We start from the raw sequence: 23,517 nt of genomic DNA, 5'->3' as shown, positions 1-23,517 counted from the left end.
GTTGCGGGCAATGGCCTTACAGGACCCTGACCTGGACTTTGCACAGTTCAAGGACAGAGCCATCCGGGTGCTCCGAGAACCGGCACCAGGTGGCGCTGTGACCCACGGGCGTCCTGCTATCACTTATCACCAGGACGCGGCGCCCTTGTCTGCAGGGCCTGTGGGAGCTGATGCGCAGGCTTTGAACAATGACCTTGCAACAGACCTGCACCATCAGGTCCAAGAGCTGACTAAGAGCGTTGCCGCGCTAACCAGAACTGTGCAGTCTTTACATGTCTCTTCTCCAGGAAAGATCCAGCTGGCATCCGGACCAGAGGACGTCCCGTGGCGCCGACTGAGGAGGTCCCCACCGGCCAGAGGAAGACCCAGCGACCGATACAACGAGGACGGACGACCCATCTTCCGCCGCTGCAATCAACCCGGACATACGGCAAGGTACTGTCATTTAAACGGGCACAACCTGGGGTAGAGGGCCAACCCCCAGGCATAAGATCATCAGGCCCATCGAACTGGCGTGACAAATACGTAGGGGGACGTCCGGTCTTGCCTGTGGTACTGGATGGCATTCCTATGAGTGGCCTACTAGACACCGGGTCACAGGTCACCACCATCCCGTACGTGCTCTTCAAGCGGTACTGGAATGACTCGGACATAACCCACTACCCAGATGACGACCTGAGCATTATAGCCAGCAATGGTCAGCCCGTGCCACAGATAGGATTTAAGGAAGTGACCATCAAGGTCGGTAAGGTTGAACTGCCGCCACAAGGACTTATCATTGTGGACATTGACAGTCGCGAGAATCACCCAAAAATAACCCTAGGTACTAACGAAATTGAAAACTGTCTTGCAGAGGTGATTCTTATTTTGCAGCAGGTTGCCAAGAACGCCAGTTCCAGCCAGCAGCGTGTTCTCCAAAAAGAGATCCGGGCACTGATGAAGCGACAACAGGTGGAACTATCTGGTGGTGAGATAGGTAGCGTGAGAATGTGTGACCCGTTCCCTATTGCCATGCCCCCGAAAAGTGAGATGATGATTTGGTGCCGGGCAGCTATTGGTCTAAAAGGTAGAGACTACCAAGCAATGGTAGAACCCGTCGACTCAGACAGTAGGCCCACCATTTTGACAGCACGGGGGGTGGTCGATGTACGCCATGGGAGGGTGCCCGTCCGCATCATAAATATCGGGGAGAGAGAAGTATACCTGCCCCGGTATGCCACGCTAGCCAAATTGTTCACCATCAACCAGAACTCTGTACAAGCCGTGGAACCCTTGCCTCCATCTCAACAAGAGGAAGATAACGGCTCTAAGAAACCAATGGAGGACTGGTGTCAGCAACTGCATTTGGGTACTGACTCCACTCCCTCACACCAAAAACAGGGAGTCTATTGGGTGGTTCAAGAGTACGAGAGAGTGTTTAGTAAACACCTGCTAGACTTTGGGCGAGTAAAGGGGGTAGAACATCACATCCCAACGGGAGACCATCCTCCCATAAAGGAGAGATACCGACCCGTACCCCCTGCACACTATCAACACGCCAAGGGGATGCTAAAAGACATGAAGGAGGCTGGGGTAATTAGGGACAGCTTTAGCCCCTGGGCAGCTCCAATAGTCTTAGTGAAAAAGAAAGACAACACCATGAGAATGTGTGTAGATTACAGGAAGGTCAACCGTATCACACACAAAGATGTGTACCGTTACCAAGGATAGAAGAGTCCTTAGCTGCATTAAAATCTGCTAACTTCTTTTCTACTTTGGATCTCACTAGCGGGTACTGGCAGGTTCCTGTAGCAGAGGCGGACCGGGAGAAGACCGCATTCATCACCCCGATGGGACTCAGCGAATTTAACTGTATGCCGTTCGGGCTCTGCAACGCACCAGGAACCTTCCAACGGTTGATGGAATGCTGTCTGGGACACCGGAACTTCGAGACGGTCCTATTATACCTGGACGACGTCATCGTCTATTCCAAGACCTATGAGGACCATCTGGAACACCTGGCAGAAGTGTTTGAAGCCCTGGCGAACTATGGCCTAAAGGTAAAACCCTCAAAGTGTCATCTACTGAAGCCAAAGGTACAATACCTGGGACACGTGGTGAGTGCTGACGAAGTGGCCCCCGACCCTGACAAGATCACCGTGATTAAGGACTGGCCAAGACCATCCAGCATAAAGGAAGTGCGGCAGTTCCTCGGGTTGGTAGGCTACTACCGAAGATTCATTCCCGGTTTTACCAAGAAGGCAGCTCCTATGCAGGACCTCCTGATAGGCCAGTCCAGGAAGGCCAAAAACCAGAAGCCACCCTTCAAATGGGAAAAGCTGGAAGAGGAGTCCTTCCGCCAGCTGAAGATGGCCCTCACGGGGGATGAAATCCTGGTGTACCCTGATTACAGCCAGCCCTTTATCGTCCACACGGACGCAAGCAACATCGGGCTAGGAGCCGTACTGTCCCAGATCCAGCAGGGGAGAGAACGGGTAATTGCTTACGCCAGCCGAAAACTGCGACCCACCGAAAGAAACCCTGAGAATTACAGCTCGTTCAAGCTAGAGTTCCTGGCAGTGGTGTGGGCAGTAACCGAACGTTTTAAGCATTACCTTGCCTCTTCCAGGTTCACCGTGTACACGGACAACAACCCGTTGACACACCTGGACACTGCAAGACTGGGTGCCCTGGAGCAGAGATGGATGGCCCACCTGTCCAATTATGAGTTCACATTCAAATACCGGGCAGGGCGCTCCAATACCAACGCGGACGCCCTGTCCAGGATGCCAAACCTACCGGACTAGGGGAGGATCCAGAAGAATTGGAAGAGATCGAACTCCCTGCGTTTCACCGTCATGGGATTACCCAGTATTCCCACAGTGTGAGGGGCCAGCGATCCGCTACGTTCAACCCCTTACCCCACTACAACTGGGCGGAGACGCAAGACAGTGACCCCGCAGTCCGTCTGGTGAAGGAGATGCTGACCCAGGCTGACGCCCGCCTGGACCCAGACGCCCCGGAAGAGACCAAGCAACTGTGGACGGAGAAGAGCAGACTGTTTCTCTACAAGGAGAAGTTGTGCCACAGAATGGTCAATTCCCGGACACATGAACGGATCTGGCAGGTGGTGGTACCGAGACGGGACGCAGCTATGGTGCTGGAGGCCTACCACAATGGGGCAGGGCACTTCGGATGGAAGAAGCTGGAGTTCCTGCTGCGTGAACGGTTCTACTGGATAGGCATGAGAGGAGCCATTGAGAGGTGGTGTAGAGACTGTGGCCCTTGCAATCTAAGAAGAAGGGACCCTGCCAGCCAGAGGACTCCCCTGCAGCCCATCATCACCAGGCAGCCGCTGGAACTGGTCGCTCTGGACCATGTTAAACTGGCTCCAAGCAGATGCGGGTATGTCTACGCCCTAACCATCGTGGATCACTACTCCCGGTTCCTGGTGGTGGTCCCTGTCAAAGACCTGACGGCTCAGACAGCAGCCAGAGCCTTCCAGCTGCACTTCTGCTGCCCACACGGGTACCCGGACCAAGTGCTGACGGACCAAGGACCAGCCTTCGAAGCGGAGGTCTTCCAGGAGTTCTGCAACCTGTATGGCTGCAAGAAGATAAGAACAACGCCCTATCACCCCCAAACCAATGGACTCTGCGAGAAGATGAACCAGGTGGTGATAGATCTGCTAAAAACATTGCCCCTGGAAGAACGCAGTCTGTGGCCTGAGAAACTGCCCGATCTGGTGGACCTGTATAACCACATCCCGGTAGGTTCCACCAACTGTACCCCGACTTACCTAATGCGAGCAAGACCTGGTAAGCTCCCTGTTGACCTGGATATGGGAGTCCTGATACCCGAGGACACCTCGCCAGAGACAGACTGGGATACAGAACGGCAGCAGCAGTACCGGAAGGTACAGGAGAGCGTCGAGCGAAGTCTCTGTCAATCAAGAGAAAGGCAGGAGAGGACGTATAACCAACATGCTCCCGCTGTTCCCCTGGTACCTGGAGAGCAGGTCATGAAAAGAAAAAGGCGGCTCCATAAGTTGGACGACCAGTGGGAAAAGGACCCGTACACCGTACTGCCCTCAAGCCACAATAATCCAAAGCTGTACGTCATCAGCAAGGATGGAGGAGAGACCACAGCCACTGTCTCCAGAGACCACCTGAAAAAGTGCCCCGAGAAGTTGCAAAGCACGGATGAAGATCAGGAAGACCCTCAACCCATAGAGGAAAAGGAGGAAATGATCAGCACCGTACTCGGAGACTTTCCCCGGTCCTGGACACAAGTAAACAACGCTATCGTGGTGCCCGTCCTCACCTTTCTCCAGCCAGCCCCTCAAGTGCCTACAGAAGACCAGGTAGAGCAGGAAGAGCAGCCGGCCCAGGAGGCAGAAGAGCCCACACCAGCAGCCCAGGAGAATCAACCCTCTGCTAGTAGTGAGCCTGCCGTGCCCCTAGTGAGCCAAAGAGTGCGCAGACAGCTGCCCAGCTTACCCATAACACCTCCTACACCCTGTAGTGCAGGACCAGTTAGTGAGCTCCGTAGGTCCACTAGAGTCACTAGAGGTCAGATGCCCGCTCGCTGGAAAATATAAACTAATGCACTGTTTATGGTTTATGTTTGTTGCCTGTTATTAATTATGTTTCTCAGTTACCCTGCAGATTTCTATGGACTAACAGGTTATGGACGCTGGATAACCGGAACAGTTTTGTAGATAGTTGCACCTTGGTGCCTCTTGCGAAGACGGCCGCGGAAGAGAAAACCTGTCTGGCGTGGCCTCCTTGCGGCCCAAAGTAGCTAGCTCCAGCCTTGCAGCCACGCCCAAGGCCAATGCAAGGGGTTTGCTTTAGACAGGTCCCCTACCTCGCTTAAGACTTCACCTTGGGTGATATGGACACCCGGTTGCGGACACGCCGTGACCTTTAAAGAACTAAAGCTTCTTGTAAATATGTTATTGTGTTATTGTTATACCCTGTATATATGTTTCTTTAAAAAATGTGTTTAGTCCTGGAGTACTAAAATTTACTAGGGGGGAATGTGGCACCCCAGGGGTCTGGTTGCCACAGTAATAGAAATATTATGTCTGAGAGCAAGTGGGAGGTTTCTCTGGTCAGGAGCCCTAAGCATGCAACACGGCCCACCCAGACCTGGGAGGGGGGAATCTGCCCTTATAAACTGGTCTGGGGCGGGATTAGGAGTGAAGTTCCAGACACAGGGAGAGTTACAACAGGAGCTCTGTAGGAGCAGGAGCGAGTGCCAGAAGCTGGAAGCTAGAAAGCTCACCTTGGCTGAAGACACTAAACCCGGACATGGAGTCCGAGGCTGTGGGGACATCCAGGTCCAGCAGCAGAATCCAACCGGCAGGGGATTCCATGTCCTCTGGCCTTAGAAGCCCGGAGGCACGGTCACAAGCAAGGGACCAGCACCGCCATCGTGAAGCGGAGGCTAACGGAAGGCCCCAAGTCACCGGCCATACGGGTGAGCACCACACGGTATACTCAGGGACGTGGGCTACTTCTACCCGCAGAGAGCAAGGTAGCCAGGAAAGAGTGCAGATAGTCGGGGAGGCCTACAACTCCACCTGGCCAGGGGAGATCCTACTTGCTTACAGACTGACCAGGCCCCTACTGCTAACCAGTACTCCAGTGAGGGTCTGTGTTATACCATCAGTAAAGACCCTGAACTGCATCACACGTCTCTGTGTTTCATCGCCGCACCAGCGCCATCAGTCCTGGGACGCTCACACCATCACTCCCATCATCCACACAAGCTGCCCTGAGGCAATACTTCTCCCGTGGGGAGTTATCCCATACTCGGCTGCGCAAACAACATCAGCCTCAGCGGTCTGCTGCGCAGCGGCGGTCCCCACTGACCGCAATCCACGGGTGGCGTAGTCGGACATTGTTATTACCAAAGACTTCCACTGGTTTGACCGCCCTGGGCACGGACCAGGTCACCGCCACACTGAGACTACAACCCCCAGCGATCCGGCTCCGGGTATCCCCTGCACAACACAGGCCCAGGGGGCGCGTCAGTAGCATATTGTCCTTTTTTTTTTAGCACCGGTCTATTTTCCCTGCTGTTTTCGGGGTCAGAGCCTGGCTTCTACTGTCCACATTAGTCCACTTAAAGAGGCGTTTGGTGCCGTACACAAAGCAGTCATCCAAACATTTCTTATTGCCTGCTACAAAGCACGCACCAGGCCATTTTAACTACTATTTTGGGGTGTCAGCCGGCCTTCTGTCCATATTAGTCCACTTACAAAAGTGTTTTGTGCCCTACACAAAGCAGTAGTCCAAACATTTTCTACTGCCTGCTACAAAGCACGCACCAGCCCATTTTAACCACTATTTTGGGGTGTCAGCCTGCCTTCTGTCCATATTAGTCCACTTAAAAAATCATTGAGTGCCCTGCACAAAGCAGTAGTCCAAACATTTCCTACTGACTGCTACAAAGCACGCACCAGGCCATTTTAACCACCATTTTGGGGTGTCAGCCTGCCTTCTGTCCATATTAGTCCACTTAAAAAATCATTGAGTGCCCTGCACAGAGCAGTAGTCCAAACATTTCCTACTGCCTGCTACAAAGCACGCACCAGGCCATTTTAACCACTCTTTTGAGGCGTCAACCTGCCTTCTGTCCATGTTAGTCCACTTACAAAAGTGTTTTGTGCCCTACACAAAGCAGTAGTCCAAACATTTTCTACTGCCTGCTACAAAGCACGCACCAGCCCATTTTAACCACTATTTTGGGGTGTCAGCCTGCCTTCTGTCCATATTAGTCCACTTAAAGAATCATTGAGTGCCCTGCACAAAGCAGTAGTCCAAACATTTTCTACTGCCTGCTACAAAGCACGCACCAGGCCATTTTAACCACTATTTTGGGGTGTCAGCCTGCCTTCTGTCCATATTAGTCCACTTAAAAAATCATTGAGTGCCCTGCACAAAGCAGTAGTCCAAACATTTCCTACTGACTGCTACAAAGCACGCACCAGGCCATTTTAACCACCATTTTGGGGTGTCAGCCTGCCTTCTGTCCATATTAGTCCACTTAAAAAATCATTGAGTGCCCTGCACAGAGCAGTAGTCCAAACATTTCCTACTGCCTGCTACAAAGCACGCACCAGGCCATTTTAACCACTCTTTTGAGGCGTCAACCTGCCTTCTGTCCATGTTAGTCCACTTACAAAAGTGTTTTGTGCCCTACACAAAGCAGTAGTCCAAACATTTTCTACTGCCTGCTACAAAGCACGCACCAGCCCATTTTAACCACTATTTTGGGGTGTCAGCCTGCCTTCTGTCCATATTAGTCCACTTAAAGAATCATTGAGTGCCCTGCACAAAGCAGTAGTCCAAACATTTTCTACTGCCTGCTACAAAGCACGCACCAGGCCATTTTACCAATATTTTGGGGTGTCAGCCTGCCTTCTGTCCATATTAGTCCACTTAAAAAATCATTGAGTGCCCTGCACAAAGCAGTAGTCCAAACATTTCCTACTGACTGCTACAAAGCATGCACCAGGCCATTTTAACCACTATTTTGGCTGTGACAGCTAGCTTGGCTTGTGCCATTAACACCTGAAAATCTGTCAACAAAACCCAAAATGCCAAAAAAGCCTCTTGTTAAGGGACGTGAACGTGGTGTTGTCAGTGGTGCGCGAGAAGGCACTCAGTCTGTGTCAGGTCAGAAGAAGCTTGATGAAACGTAAACGTGAGTGGAAGCCAGAAGAGTGAGAGCAGATTCTGTCTTGGATAGCAGACAAGGCCTCTTTTTCAAGCAGCAACAAATCTTCCACGACCACACAGTCTACTGTGGATACACAGAAGGCTGGCCCATGCAATCTTGTAGCTGGTTCCCCTTCCTTCCGCCATTATCAGTGACAGGGGACATATGACCCCAAGCTTGGCGACTCCGAGGATCTGTTTGGTACGTATCCTTTGGTTGGCTCTGGCCTATCACCGTGCAGCATTGAAGAGGGACAAGAGGAGGTGGCGTGCGTTGATGCTCAAGTACTTGAGGACCTACGGCCAGAAGAAAGACACTTTGCGGAACGTTATTTACTGTCTCCAGAGGTGGAGGCGGATGATGATGAGACACAGTTGCCATCAGGTCAGCCTACAATGTCAACTGGGAAGGAGGATGAGATGGAAGACGAGGTGGTCGATGATGAGACCAATGATCCGACCTGGAAGATTGGCATGCGTAGCCATGACAGCAACACACAGGAAGATGGATATGTAGCACCAACACAGGCACCAAGGGGTCGTGGTTTTACCCAGAGTGAGAACTGGGTCAACTGTTCCCAAGAGCACCCCCACTGTGCGCCAAGTCAGGGCAAGGGGGCGTACAGCTGCTGTGTGGAATTTTTTTTCTGAAAGTCCTTCAGAGAAAAACATTGTAGTCTGTAGCATATGCCATAACAAGTAGAGCAGAGGCCAGGGCAAAGGCAACCTAAGCACCACAAGTATGCAAAACCACATGGCAGCCAAGCACCCTAGTAGGTGGGCGAAACACCAGGGTACCAAATCTGCGTCTGCGGGTCAAACCAATGCCATGTGGCCCGGGCTATGTCCTTCCGAATTTGCTGCTCAGGAAGCAGGCGCTCATACCTTCTGCACACAAGCTGTGGTTGCTCACAAACAACAAACATCAACCACATCCACTTCCTTGTCAGAGCATCCAATTGTCCATGCCTGAGAACTTGGAAAGAAAGCGTAAATACCCAGCCACGCACCCACAGGCACAAATACTAAACTCGCACATTGCAAAATTGCTAGTTGTGAAGATGTTGCCGTTTAGGCTTGTGGGAGCACAGTCTTTCCGTGATCTCTTGGCTGTGGCTGCCCCATGATACAGTGTTCCCAGCCGCCACTATTTTGCCCAGTGTGCCGTCCCTGCGTGACACAAGCACGTGGTAAACAATCTGAACCGTGTTCTCACCAATGCCGTAACCGGGAAGGTCCACCTAACAACAGATACCTGGACAAGTTGTTGTGGACAGGGACGATACATTTCTGTCACGGCACAGGTGAATAGCGGGCCCAACTTCAGTCAGGGTTTCCGCCTCTTCATATTCCACTTCCTTTCTCCCCTCCTCCTGCTCTTCATCCTCTGCTGAATTACCCTCCCCATCACTGCCAAGCTGGGACCTGTGCAGCAGCACATCAGCAAAGCGGCAACACACTCTGCTGAAGCTGATCTGTTTAGGTCAGAATGCACACACTGCAGCAGCGTTGTGGCAAGCTTTAAAACAACAGACTGATCAGTGGCTCTCCCAGCTGCACCTCCAACCCGGTCTGGTCATCAACGATAATGGGCGTAACCTGGAGGCGCCTTTAAAGGTCAGCAAACTGGTACACGTGCCATGCATGGCTCACGTGCTGAACTTAGTTGTTCAGAAAGTTCTGAAAACTTACCGTGACTTACCGTACCTACTTGAGAAGGTGCGCCGTATTAGCGCCCATTTCCGCCATTCCTCTACCGCTTTTGCTGCTCTTACATCGCTGCAAAAGCGCTTGAATTTGCCAAGTCACCGACTCATTTGCGACCTGCCCACGCGGTGGAACTCTACCTATTATATGTTGGCGAGGATTAGTGAACAGCAGAGGGCAGTAGCTGAATACCAGCTTCAGCATGCCCGTCAGACTGAGAGTCAGCCACCACACATAAAAACTGTCAAGTGGGTGTGGATCGCTGACATTTGTGAGGTTCTTGAGAACTTTGAGTACTGCAACAACCTCATGAGTGGTGATCAGGCTATTATCAGCATAACCATCCCGCAGCTGTGTCTCTTGAAACAATCACTGCGTAATATCAAAGAGGAAGCTTTGAGTGCCCAGCATGTTGCTATGGAGCCAGATTTCTCAATCGGTGTTACTACCCAGCCCAGTCAATATTCTAAGGCAACAATGGGTGATGAGGAAGAAGATAAGGAGGATGAGGAGGGAGAGGACTTGTTTTTCTGTGCTACCGAGGGGACTCGTAATGCTACAGAGGGGACACCTAACCCAAGCTTCATGTCTGTCCAGGCTGAAAGGACTGGAGAGGAGGACGAGGAGGTGGAGGAGGAGGAAGAGGAGGCAAGTCAGCATGAGGAGAGGATGGGTACTTTTTCTACTGTTGGGGACACAGAACATTTGCCTTTTTGCAGCTTAGCCCACATGGCACAGTTCATGTGTAAGTGTCTGTGGCAAGACCCTCGCGTGATACACATTTTATCCAACAACCTATACTGGTTGGCCACCTTTCTCGATCCACGGTACAAGGAAAAATTTCCTTCTCTCCTTTTGGAGTCACCAAAGAGTTTTACAATGGAATCGTTCATGAGGGCCGTTGTAGATCAGTTGCTGAAAACATCACCCTCAGACAATGCTGGTGGCAGAGGTTTGGCAGAGGCTTGCTCCTTTCAACACCAAGGGATAATGGGGAGAGACATGAACACCAGCTCCAACAGAGGTGGGGGGAAAATGTGCACAAATTGGGCAATTTTCAATAAATCAGCACAACAGCAAGGGCTTTCTGTGCCTGTAACAATGCCAAGGAGGGATAAGTTGCAGAAAATGGTCAAGGGGTACTTAAGTGACCATACGTGCGTCCTTTCTGACGCTTCAGTTCCCTTTAATTATTGGGTGTCTAAGCTGAACACTTGGCCCGACCTCTCCTTATATGCCTTGGAGGTGCTGGCCTGCCTGGCTGCTAGAGTGGTGTCTGAGCGTGTTTTCAGTTCCGCTGGGGCAATCATCACTGATAGGCGCACACGCCTCTGCATGGAAAATGCAGACAGACTTACTCTGATTAAATTCAACAAGGACTGGATATCTCCACAGTTTGTAATCCCTCCAGATGACAGCAAGCCAACCTAAATGCACCAAAAATGCAGATTCATGCTACTGCTGTTAACGTCACCCCCTTCCCATAAAAACCCATTTCCTTCCTTCGTCAACCATGACTCAGCCCATAGGGCTAATTTTTACAAACCCTATGCACATTGTGCAGTGAACAAACTAGGACAGTATTCCTACTCCAGCCAAACTATTATTTGTGATTGGAGGCCCTTGGGATGTTGGCTTCCTGCGTCAACCATGACTCAGCCCATAGGGCTAATTTTTACAAACCCTATGTACATATCCAGTAGAAATTTACACTGACTGTTGATGACCGACTGATGGCCCTCTGAAAACTTGAATTGAGGGCCACAACTACGACAGTACTCCATCGTAGATAATGTTTGACAAGGGAGGCCCTTGTCATGGAATCTCCCTGCACCTATGACACAGCGCCCAGGAGTAATTTTTGGAAACACGATGCACATTCTGCACTGGACCAAGTAGTACAGTATCAAGAAGTCTTCTCTTCCTATATAATCTGGGGAATATTGACAATCAAAATCTCTGAGCAATTTGGAGAAGCTTCTCCAACCCATCCTGGAGGGGGGCACCATATATCCTTTGTCCTTTGACTTGCACAAGTGATATATTTGAGCTCGTAATCCAGTTGACTAGTGCAGCTTTATTTTTCCGGTTCACAGAGTTCAGCCATACCTGAGGATTGCAGGCCACTCTCACTGCTATCTTCTAGTTCTCCATGTCTCTTGGCCTTTTTCTCTGTAGTCTCTGCCCTTAAATGAGTTAAATAATAGAGTGAGGGCCCTACAATATGAATAAGTGAGGGAACTCTCAAATGTATTGTACACAATAGGGACCTCCAAAATCTCTAGAGGAGGGCACTTCAAAATGTATGTTACAAGGCCACACAAGGGCTCTCACAATACTCAGCTTTCCTGCCTACTGCAGGGCCTCTGAATATTTGAATTTAGGGCCACAGTATCACATGGTGGTGGAGGAGGAAGAGGAGGAGGAGGGTCAAGCCCAACGCTACAATGGGCACATTGTAAACTGCTATTGAATATGTATTCCACTATTTGAGTGTCAATGATGGAAGGACCGCCCAAATGTCTAAGTAACAGCTGTCCCTCCAAAATGCATGTTGCAGAGCCACCTGAGGCCTCTCAGATCAAAGATCAGCATACCTACTAGTACTTTCTAGCTGTGCTTGTAAAGTGCTGGAGAATAGCGAACTAAAAATTATGTATGACAGAGGGACCTACAAAATGTATAAGTCAGGGCCCTCCCAATTGTAAAAGGCGAAAAAAAAGCCACAACAGTATGTGTGAACAAAAGGCTAAAAGGGATATTTTTTTGGTTTCTCTGGTTTATTTAGCCTTATATACAAGTGATTGTGCAGGAAAATCTGTTTCTTAACCTTTGTGGCCTTTTAAATGCAATTTAGGTTAGGTTTGGTAGCTGTTCTTGTGTGTCTGTAAAAGTGGCGTAATACTGCGACAAACTTATTCCCAGAAACCATATGTGAGTCATAAATGCATGCAGGCACATTCTCCAGGCTCTTCCCATTCTGTTTCATCACTTTCCCATCCTTTTCAGCATTTTCCTCAGGCCCCCAGACTCCTTTGTAGGGTCCAGCACAAAATTACTCGCATTTCCCATTGACTTACATTGTACTCGCTATTCGGAACGAATACACGATTATTACAAAGTACTCGTTACGAGTATAGCGATTGCACATATTACGGTACTCGCTCATCACTACTAAACATCAATAAAAACATCACTGTAAGAAAGAAAAAGCATCCATACTTGCAATACCATGTCCAGACACAAATGCACAAACAGGTTGCCGCCCAATGACAAAGTCAGGGGCAGCACATGTGCAAAATACTTTAAACAACCAGTTACTAACCCACCAAACATCTGTGGGATAGTTGCCTTAGTATTCTAATTGTACATAGCCTTGTATAGGTTGTCATTCATACCATTACGTGAGATGCACCTCTATCCGTATAACAGACTATTACCAATGCCCATCCTATGAATTCAGAAACAGAAAAAGCAGATAAAAGAAAAACTGACGGCACTTCCAATACAAGAAATAGGTGTGAACAGGTACTTACTAGGAGAAGCTACCTCCATATACAATTAACAAAGTAGCACTCTGTAACGCTAAGTATGTAAATATGAAGTATGAAATATGAATAGCATTACTGCTGTAGAAAATAGAAATAAATGAGAAATCTTAGCGCATAAATTGGCCAATTCATGTGTACCTGGCAGCCGCGGTAAGGCGTTTCTTAATGTCAGGACCCTACCAATGTGAATACCTCTCTAAGGGACATCCGTCTGCTTATGTGTGGGAAAGTAAGATCCTACTGCAATTAAAACCACCTGCGGCATAGGGGTGGAGTGCTCAGTCAAAGCTTAAACATAGAAACAGAAAAAACTGACGTCACTTCCAATGCAAGAAATAGGTGTGAACAGGTGCTTACTAGGAGAAGCTACCTCCATATGCAATTAACAAACAAAGTAGCACTCTGTATCGAAAATAGAAATAAATGAGAAATATTAGCTCATAAATTGGCCAATTCATGTGTATCTGACAGTCGCGGTAAGGCGTTTCTCCATGTCAGGACCCTACCAATGTGAATACCTCTCTAAGGTACCTCCTATGGCATCAGGCAGGCTGCCAATATCATATGAACACCCTCAGGCCAGACACCCCACTTTACCCAGCCACCACTAGAGAGACCCGTCCTGCAACCTGTATAAAAACGTGCAAAAAAGGTGTATGAAATACATGAGGTATTGGTCAATATTTTGGAAGAGTCACATAAGCTCGCAACTCACATCAAGGGTCCGCATTATCTTACGAGTACCTACACTTAATTCAAAAACAATTCACTGAAAAAAGGACTAAAAATAAAAAAAAATCACTGAAAGAGAGAAAAAGCAGCCATAATTGCAATACCATGTCCAGACACAAATGCACAAACAGGATGCAGTCGGTCCCCCATGATAAAGACATGGGCAGCACAAGTGCAAAATACTGAAAACAACCACTTGCTAACCCACCAAACATTTTGCACCTGTGCTGCCCCTGCCTTTATCATGGTCCCTAGTCACCTTAGAATCAACAAAATTTGCTGTGGAACCGCAATTAATAAAGGTCTCAAGCCACACATTTTTCCTAGGGGATGCCATGACCTTCACCATTTAATCTCTGTACAGGGATATGGACTTTCACAGGGACCCCTTGTAGTTAGATAGCCGAGTCAGAATGCAAAATAATGGTCAGGAAACAGGCTGCAGTCAGACAACAAGAAAATAAGCAAGCAAGCAGGAGCAGATAGTATAGGGCCTGAACCAGAGTAGAACAAACTATATCTGACAATTACCAACTGGTAGCATTACATTACTGGGATGCAGTGTTATCCAAATGGCTGGAGCAGGGAGCAGATTACTCCAGCTGGACTACAGACATTGCCTGACAAACAGGCAATTCCTGCATGTGTTGCGGCTGTCTAACAGCCGAGGCGACGCAAACCTATTTTGTGAGCGTGCCGAAGATACTCGGTTAGCACCCGAGTGTGCTCGGATAACCCCTTATCCAAGCACGTTTGCTCATCACTAGTTGGCACCTTTGCAAAATTGTGGGTAGAAACTTAGTTTCAAGCTTGTAATGCTTGTTCAAACTCACCTATGGCAAATAATAGGTGTGGGCAACATGAAAATCACACCTGAAACCAGATAAAAAGGGGAGAAGTTGACTCAATCTTTGCATTGTGTGTCTGTGTGTGCCACTCTAAGCATGAAGAACAGAAAGAGAACTGTCTGAGGACCTGAAAACCAAAATTATTGAACAATATCAACAATCTCAAAATTACAAGTCCATATCCAGAGATCTTGATTTTCCTCGGTGCGCAACATATTCAAGAAGTTTACAATCCATAGCACTGTAGCTAATCTCCCTGTATGAGGATGGCAAAGAAAAATTGATGAAATATTGCAACGCAGGATAGTCCAGCTGGTGGATAAGCAGACCTCATCAAGTTCAAAAGAAATTCAAGCTATCTGATGACATTTGAATGAAATGAAACGCTATGGCAGGAGACCCAGGAGGACCCCACTGCTGACACAGAGAAAAAGCTAGACTGTAGTTTGCCAAAATGTATGAGAATAAGCCAAATCCTTTTGGAAAAGCATCCTGTGGACAGGATGCTTTGCTATGATTATGGGCATCTAGGACGCTGGAAATGCGTCAGTTTTTTATCTTTGTATGTCAGGTTTTATGGTATAAAGAAATAAAATACTGCTTTTATTTTACCTGTGGAAGTGCCTCTTTTTTCCCTTTTCCATTGTCACTGAGCCACACCATTTGGAGTCATGGCACCCACCAGTTTTCCTCCCATGGACTTCCAACCTACAAAGCGTGGAAAGGTCTTATTCTTTTTTCTACATCATTCTACTGTTTTGGAAAAAGGGAATGAAGTCTACAAAGAAAACAACACAGTACCTACAGTCAAATATGGTGGAGGTTCAAAGATGTTTTGGTGTTGTTTTGATGACTCTGGCACCTGGTGTCTTGACTGTGTGCCCAGTGTCAAAAAGCTGGGTTTGTGTCCTAAGTCATGGGTCTTCCAGCAGGACAATGAACCCAAACATACTTCAATAACCACCCAGAAATGGATGGAAACAAACCACTGGAGAGTTCTGAAGTGGCCAGTAATGAGTCCGAATTTAAATCCCATTGAACACCTGTGGAGAGATCTTAAAAATGCTGTTGGGAGAAGGCACCCTTCAAATATGAGAGACCTGGAGCACTTTGTAAAAGAAGAGTGCTCCAAAATTCCACTTGTTGATGGTTATAGGAAGTGATTGACTGCAGTTATTTATTCCAAAGGGTGTGCAACCAATATTAGATTGAGAGTGCCAACAATTTTGTCCAGCCTATTTTTGTGTTTTTTTGTGAAATTATTTTCCATTGTGTGTATTGAAACAACCCAAAAAAGCATAAAAAAGGCAAATTGCACATAAACATATAACAAAACGTGTAATTGCAATGATTTCCTGGGAGAAATACTTTCATTTTTTTGAATAATTTCAAGGGTACCCACACCTTCGACCATGACTGCATACTGTATATATGCCCAGAAACATTTCTTACACAGAGGCCCCAAGCTGTCAGTGTCCACCCCTGCAAATGACTATCCAAATTTTCAAATTTGCTCATGAAAAATGAGCGCTGGTGTCTGAAAGAATACTGTGAGCAAGTTCTTCGGTATTTCCTTGTAGTGAATTTGGAAAATCTAACGTATTATTTAGAGTGATTTCATATCATCCGAGCAGAGCTTAAATGTGTTTGAGTAGATAAGATTCAGGTCATTGGCCACTTTGACACTCCACTTGAACTGAAGTTTCATTGCCTCCTGCTGAAAGTCCTATATCTTTACCATTACCTTTAATGTCCACTTGCAATGTAAAGCATGAGGGATAAAATTAGAGCAAAATCTGGGACTTTAAATAAGTTACTGATCATAGTTCAACTAGATGCCAAAATAGGAGCATTCCATGGTGAAATCCTGGTGATAAGGAACACCTGCTGGAGCTGTACTGGTCAGGCACAACTCTAATAAGAAAAAACCCACTAAGGGTACATTATGTTGTGGTGGGATGCCTTTTACGCTTTTTGATCAAATAGTGTTAACTAAGTATCCTATGTTATTTACTTGTACTATTACTATTTACTTAATTTACTTTTTATAGGATATATGTTCATTTTGTTTTTTTTCTTCGGTTTTGTGTGTGAAAAGACCACATTGTGAACATGTGTAGCACCCTGAGGATTCGGCTGCTACAGGGGTATTGCACCTCAACCCAGAGGTGTGATATTCCACTCCCGGGTAAGGATGGAGTGTGGAACTGAGCTCGGTAGGCTGCATGCACTACATACATCCCATTTCCGAGGAGCAGACCGACGGTACTCCCACTTAGAAATGTGCAGGTACGACCGAGTCTGTTCCTGGCTGGAGTGGGAGGGGGGTGGAACATCCCATGTAGTGTAGGGGCAGATAGGGGAAGCAGTCTGGGTAGTGATAGGAGCTCATTGGGTGCTGGTCACCTGAGCTCACACATAGAGGGATATATAAGGTGGGCACCAACTAGAATCAGGGTCAGTTGTAGAGAACAAGTCAGTTGGAGAGGAGCCTGTCTGATGCAGAGAACAAATCGGCAGAGAGAAGGAAACAGCAGCCCTGGAGAGAGAGAGAGTGGAGCAGAGAAAGACCCAGAGGGGGAAGACTGAAGGGACCCAAGAACCCAAATTAGAGCACCGGGTGAGGAGTCAGCAAAAGGGTACCGGAACCCAAACTGGTGGGGGTAAAAACAATCCCCAGCCAGAGACCGGAGGCCGTGGGCAGCATCTGCCATGGCCACCCACCACATTCACCCCGAAGGCACACCACATGAAGGGTCAGGGAACCCAAGGCCAAGGGTGTCCCAACAGCAGGCCCGAGGGAGCTGGACCTAGGTGGATCACTGGTGGGGACGGCTGAAGAAAGGACAGAGGGAGAGCTCAGGGCCACGCTCCGGACTTGTTTGGGGGTTGGCTGGATCCAGGACCTGGTGGACGCAGCACGGCTCGGGTGGTCACTAGCAGCTGGAGTGACCAGTACAACATCTGCAGTAAGTAAACACCCTTAACTGCACAACCCGACTCTGTCTTCACTGCCGTCTGCACTACACCACCACAACCCCCATCCTCTGCGCCTGTCCCCTCTGAGGCTATACCCCTCCCGTTGGGGGTTACCATCACAAGCTGCGCACCCACCATCAGCCTCAGCGGACCCTGCTGCAGCGGCGGCCACAGTGACCGCATCACAACGGGTGGCGTAGTCGACACAAAAGAACTTTAGTAACATCTGTAGAACTGCCACATCACACTGAGCTTGACGCCCTGGGCACGGGGCCGGGTCACAGCCGCTCGGAGACTACAACCCCCCCCATCTGATCCGGTGCCGGGTATTCCCCTCAAAAAGGAATATGTCCCAGGGGGCGCGTCAACTTTGGCGTAGTCGGCAGGATTACGTGCCCACAACAACCGGGTACTGCGTGCCTGAAGAAAAGTGCAAGTTTACCTCAGAAAGAAGTCTCCCGCCGGTTCCGGAGGGTCCACGCCATCGGACCCCATCACAGGTCGTTTCCCGCCGATTGTCCGCCATTTCCAGCTTGTTCCCGCCATCTGCAGAGTTTCCCGCCACTGGGCGACGCTTCCCGCCAAATCCGAAGATTTCCCGCCTTGGAAGAGCAGCGGACGCCATTATGGGCGTGCCAAAGGAGGGCAAGAGGCCACCTCCCATCGTGGGCCGGGACAGAAAATGGCGCCAAAAGTGGAAACCGCCCCCACCAACAGAGACTGTGATGTTGGAGGTGTCTGTCAGCGTGAAAGAACTACCCCTGGAGCTGACAGTCACCGAGTGGCCCCGGGACCGCCCTCGAAGTGGGAGGAGACGAAAGAGAAGAGAAAAGATGGGTGCCGCTTGGAGCAGTCTGGAGCGAGCGGACCCGGAGGCAAGAGGTCTAACGAGGAGTAGCGGAGGAGCTCACCCGGAGATGGAGAGAAAGCAGAACAGCACCGGCCCGCTGGCCAGGAGTCTGCTAGAGACCGAGGAAGGAGGGCAGAGCAGCACCGGCCCGCTGGCCAGGAGCCTGCCGGAAGAAGAGCAGAGCAGCACCGACCCGATGGTCAGGAGCCTGCTAGAGTCCACAACCCCGCTAGGTCTAGCGGAGATCTTAGCGCAGCTCCCCCGAGACCGGGAGTGTGCACAAACTGCCTTGGAGGGCCTCGCAAGGAGGATGGCCCGGGTACAGCGTGAGATACTGGCGGAGTGGAGCCGGGAGATGGCCCAGCAAGCTGGAACCCGTCCACGGAGCATGCTCCCCTGGGAGAGGACACCAACTGCCTCTACGGATGACGCGGGAGGACCCAAGGTCGGAGACGGCGCTGAGAAGGGAGCCGAACGTATGAAGGCAGGTAAAGGGGACGCTTATACCCCATACCGAGAGACCGCCCACCTGCCCCGGTTCCCCGTCGCAGAGCCCGAAAGTCCCCCGTCCGTGCCCGTAACCGCCATGTCACCGCTAATGACTAGGCCCCGACCAGAAGCCACCGCCGCGACCCCTGTGACGTCACACGCACCGACCCGGAGCGTGACCAAGCAGGAAGAGCCTCCGGCCTGGTCGCAAGGCCCGGTACTCCCGGGCCCCGCATCACCAACAGCGCCCCCTACCTCCGCGGAACCTCCGGCCTGGTCGCGAGGCCAGGTAGCACAGGGCGCCGCCGTATTAACGGTGCCCTTTACGTTCCAAGTGCCCCAGGCCTGGCCGCAAGGCCTGGGCGACCTGGGCGCCACCACCACTGCGCCCGCACCCGCAAAACCAAGGGTGCCGAGTTTGGGAAAGGACCTCTTCAGCCAGCTCACATGGCCGGACGGGCGGCCCTTTATCTGGCCCGAGGAGTTTTGTGAGCTGGAGCGGCAACAAAGACTAGGGCCCTTGTGTGAGCCCCTGATCCCGGCTCCGAAGCCCGTGACTCGGGTCTCGCCTCCTTTAGAAGAAGCCCAATTCGTGTGGGACCCCACGGGAGAAGATTTGATGGGGTTCACCGGAGAAACTCGGGCAGTCGCCGCTGAGCGTACTGAGTGTTGTCGTCAGCAGCTAGCAGAGTTTGCGAGAGAACGGGAGGAGAGGCGGGTCAGAGAACAACAGGCCCAAATCCGGAGCGCGGAGCAGAAGAGCCGGACTAGGAGGAACCCCCGTGCAGCGCACTGTCCCCGCACCATCGGGACGGTGATAAAGTTCAACCCGCAGCATGGGTGGGGCTTTATTCGGGACCGTAACAACCGCGGTGACGTTTTTGTGACCCGCAGAGACGTCGAGTCCCACCTGCCGGAAGGTCACAAAGGTCGTGACCTCTACGTCGGAGACGAGGTCACTTTCACCCGGCACAAGTGTGCCAAAGGACCTTACGCCCTCCACGTACACCGCTTGACGGAGGAGGAGTTGCGGTACGGGGAGGAGGAGCCAGAGGACCCGGACGGGTCTGAAGCAACACCATATCACCAAGAAAAAGCAGGAGGGAGCCGTCGTTGAGGACGGGAGTAGAGACTGTATATAGTTGCCCGTCGGGGCACAGTGAACCGTTGCTGCTAAAATAGTCCCCGTTGGGACCAGTGAACTGTTTACCCGTTAACCCCTTAATCCCACAGGCTGAGGACTGTGAGCAGCCATTCCCTTCCCTCTACCTGGCCGAGGACTGAGAGCGGCCACTATCCCTGTAAATAGTTGCGCGTCCTAAAGCGCCCCCTACCGGTTTTATAGGAAAACCAGTTTTTTCTAAGAGACTGTCGCACGTTTCCCGGACACACGTTGCACAGTGTCCGGAGGAGGAACCAGAAACAAGAGACGACGAGAATGTTATATGAAAAGTTTTATATATATATAATGTTTTATATGTTTTATATGTTTATAAAAATTTGTATGTTTTTGGTGTTATTTATGTCTTACAGCCCGAGGACGTGCTGTGATTTACCAGGGGGGAATGTAGCACCCTGAGGATTCGGCTGCTACAGGGGTATTGCACCTCAACCCAGAGGTGTGATATTCCACTCCCGGGTAAGGATGGAGTGTGGAACTGAGCTCGGTAGGCTGCATGCACTACATACATCCCATTTCCGAGGAGCAGACCGACGGTACTCCCACTTAGAAATGTGCAGGTACGACCGAGTCTGTTCCTGGCTGGAGTGGGAGGGGGGTGGAACATCCCATGTAGTGTAGGGGCAGATAGGGGGAGCAGTCTGGGTAGTGATAGGAGCTCATTGGGTGCTGGTCACCTGAGCTCACACATAGAGGGATATATAAGGTGGGCACCAACTAGAATCAGGGTCAGTTGTAGAGAACAAGTCAGTTGGAGAGGAGCCTGTCTGATGCAGAGAACAAATCGGCAGAGAGAAGGAAACAGCAGCCCTGGAGAGAGAGAGAGTGGAGCAGAGAAAGACCCAGAGGGGGAAGACTGAAGGGACCCAAGAACCCAAATTAGAGCACCGGGTGAGGAGTCAGCAAAAGGGTACCGGAACCCAAACTGGTGGGGGTAAAAACAATCCCCAGCCAGAGACCGGAGGCCGTGGGCAGCATCTGCCACGGCCACCCACCACATTCACCCCGAAGGCACACCACATGAAGGGTCAGGGAACCCAAGGCCAAGGGTGTCCCAACAGCAGGCCCGAGGGAGCTGGACCTAGGTGGATCACTGGTGGGGACGGCTGAAGAAAGGACAGAGGGAGAGCTCAGGGCCACGCTCCGGACTTGTTTGGGGGTTGGCTGGATCCAGGACCTGGTGGACGCAGCACGGCTCGGGTGGTCACTAGCAGCTGGAGTGACCAGTACAACATCTGCAGTAAGTAAACACCCTTAACTGCACAACCCGACTCTGTCTTCACTGCCGCCTGCACTACACCACCACAACCCCCATCCTCTGCGCCTGTCCCCTCTGAGGCTATACCCCTCCCGTTGGGGGTTACCATCACAAGCTGCGCACCCACCATCAGCCTCAGCGGACCCTGCTGCAGCGGCGGCCACAGTGACCGCATCACAACGGGTGGCGTAGTCGACACAAAAGAACTTTAGTAACATCTGTAGAACTGCCACATCACACTGAGCTTGACGCCCTGGGCACGGGGCCGGGTCACAGCCGCTCGGAGACTACAACCCCCCCCATCTGATCCGGTGCCGGGTATTCCCCTCAAAAAGGAATATGTCCCAGGGGGCGCGTCACATGCTCTTACACATTGCACAAATACCAGCTTATACTGTGACTCATTTCTTTGGTTGGCATAACCTAAGATAAAATGAAAGGGAGCAAAAAATACCCTGTAATATAAATGAATAGTAATAGTACATGTAAATAAAATAGGGTTCATAGTTAACACTATTTTGATTCAAAAAGCACAAAAGCCATCCCATCGTGACAAGGTGTACCCAATCGGGATGGTACCTAGCTCACTATGTGTCAGCAGACTTCCAAATAGAACAGGACCAGGCATAACAAGACCGGGTCCCGACTGTGCAGCCACCCGTCCATGGAAAGCTATCAACGCCTGAGGAAGAAATCAGATCGATTTTGAAACGCGTTTCTGTCTTTTAATCAATGTTCATTAGAACTCGATATATCCTCATAAATAGGAGTCCTTAAAAGCAAAACATTTGATCTAACCCTTCCCTTAAAAATGAATAAAAATAATTTGAAGAATAAATGTTCGTTGCTTTTCTACACCTTCTCTTTATTGTCTTCATTGTGACAATTTGTTCTTCTTAATGTTTGGTTCACAATTGATCATAGTTCAAAGAACAGATAAAAAAGGCAAAGCTGTAAACAGTAGAGGAAATAAAAAACAGTTAGGCACCACCCAATAGTGATAAATTAATTTTAGGATCCAACAATGTCTTAAACAATGTTTTTACGGCTTCAAAATAAATGTAGCTTGCATTTTATTTAATACTGTTATGTCACAATAAGAGAAGGAATGCATGATAAAGGATTACCTGGGTTATCTTTCTATCCTCTATAGAACACTCCGCTGAAGTTGTTGTTTCATATGTTTATGTCTGACTGGCGACTGTAGTGCAATAATGTTCCCTGGGATAGAATTCATTTACTTTCAGCCCAGGCTGCTAATGTATATAAGATAGACTTTTGCGAGCACCAGAGCATCTTACATTCATACAAATAAAACCTGCACCGAACTCAGTAGAAATGATGAGTCATCCATTAAACTCTTCAGAATTAACCAGTGTCTGTTGTGTTATCCTCATAAAGAGACGAATTGCCAGCAATGAGTAAAAATTAGGAGATGTCCTAGTTTGACAGCGAAGTTTTGTGTCTCATGCTGAATTTGAATTGCACCCTAAACTGTAGTGCTTTTCCTTTAACTTTTGACTTTGGCTTAAAATCACAATGAATTATCCTGTTTAAAGAATTTTAATAATACAGAAATTAGTGTTTTTTATCCTTTTCCTCACCTGATGATTTTCCATCTTTGCTCTTTTGTCGCCCTGTTCCACCTTCCAAGAGCCATAATCTTTTCATTTTTCTGTCAACGCAATTGTTTTTTAGATTTTGCTTCTACAGCGTTTATTATACAGTAGAAATGACATGGCAATATGACTCTCCAGATCAGTACAATTACGGTGATATTGCATACTTTTTAAAATTTAAGTGGTAAAAAAAATGGGAATTCGGAAAAAAAAAATGCTTGCATTGTCATTTTCTGAGACCCATAATGTTTTACATTTTTATTCGATATTGCTATTTGATGGTCTGTTCTTGCGCCCTGAACTGACATTTTTATTGATATCATTTTGGGATAGATACAATGTTTGATTGCTTCTTATTGCATCTTTTTGCAGTGCTGTGTTAATTGAAAAATTGCAGTTCTTGCATTTTGAATTTTTTGTCATTGAAGCATTTACAGGTCAGGTAAATTCATTTTATACTTTGATAGATCAGACTTCTATGGATATAGCAATGACACATACAGGTGCATCTCACTAAATTAGAATATCATCAAAAAAGTTAATTTATTTCAGTTCTTCAATACAAAAAGTGAAACTCATATAATATATAGAGTCA

This window comes from Phyllobates terribilis, unplaced genomic scaffold, assembly GCF_046119375.1.
Source record: "Phyllobates terribilis strain yellow unplaced genomic scaffold, ASM4611937v1 Scaffold_3__8_contigs__length_932513732, whole genome shotgun sequence".
Lineage (NCBI taxonomy): Eukaryota > Metazoa > Chordata > Amphibia > Anura > Dendrobatidae > Phyllobates > Phyllobates terribilis.
This window is presented reverse-complemented; position numbering follows the sequence as displayed.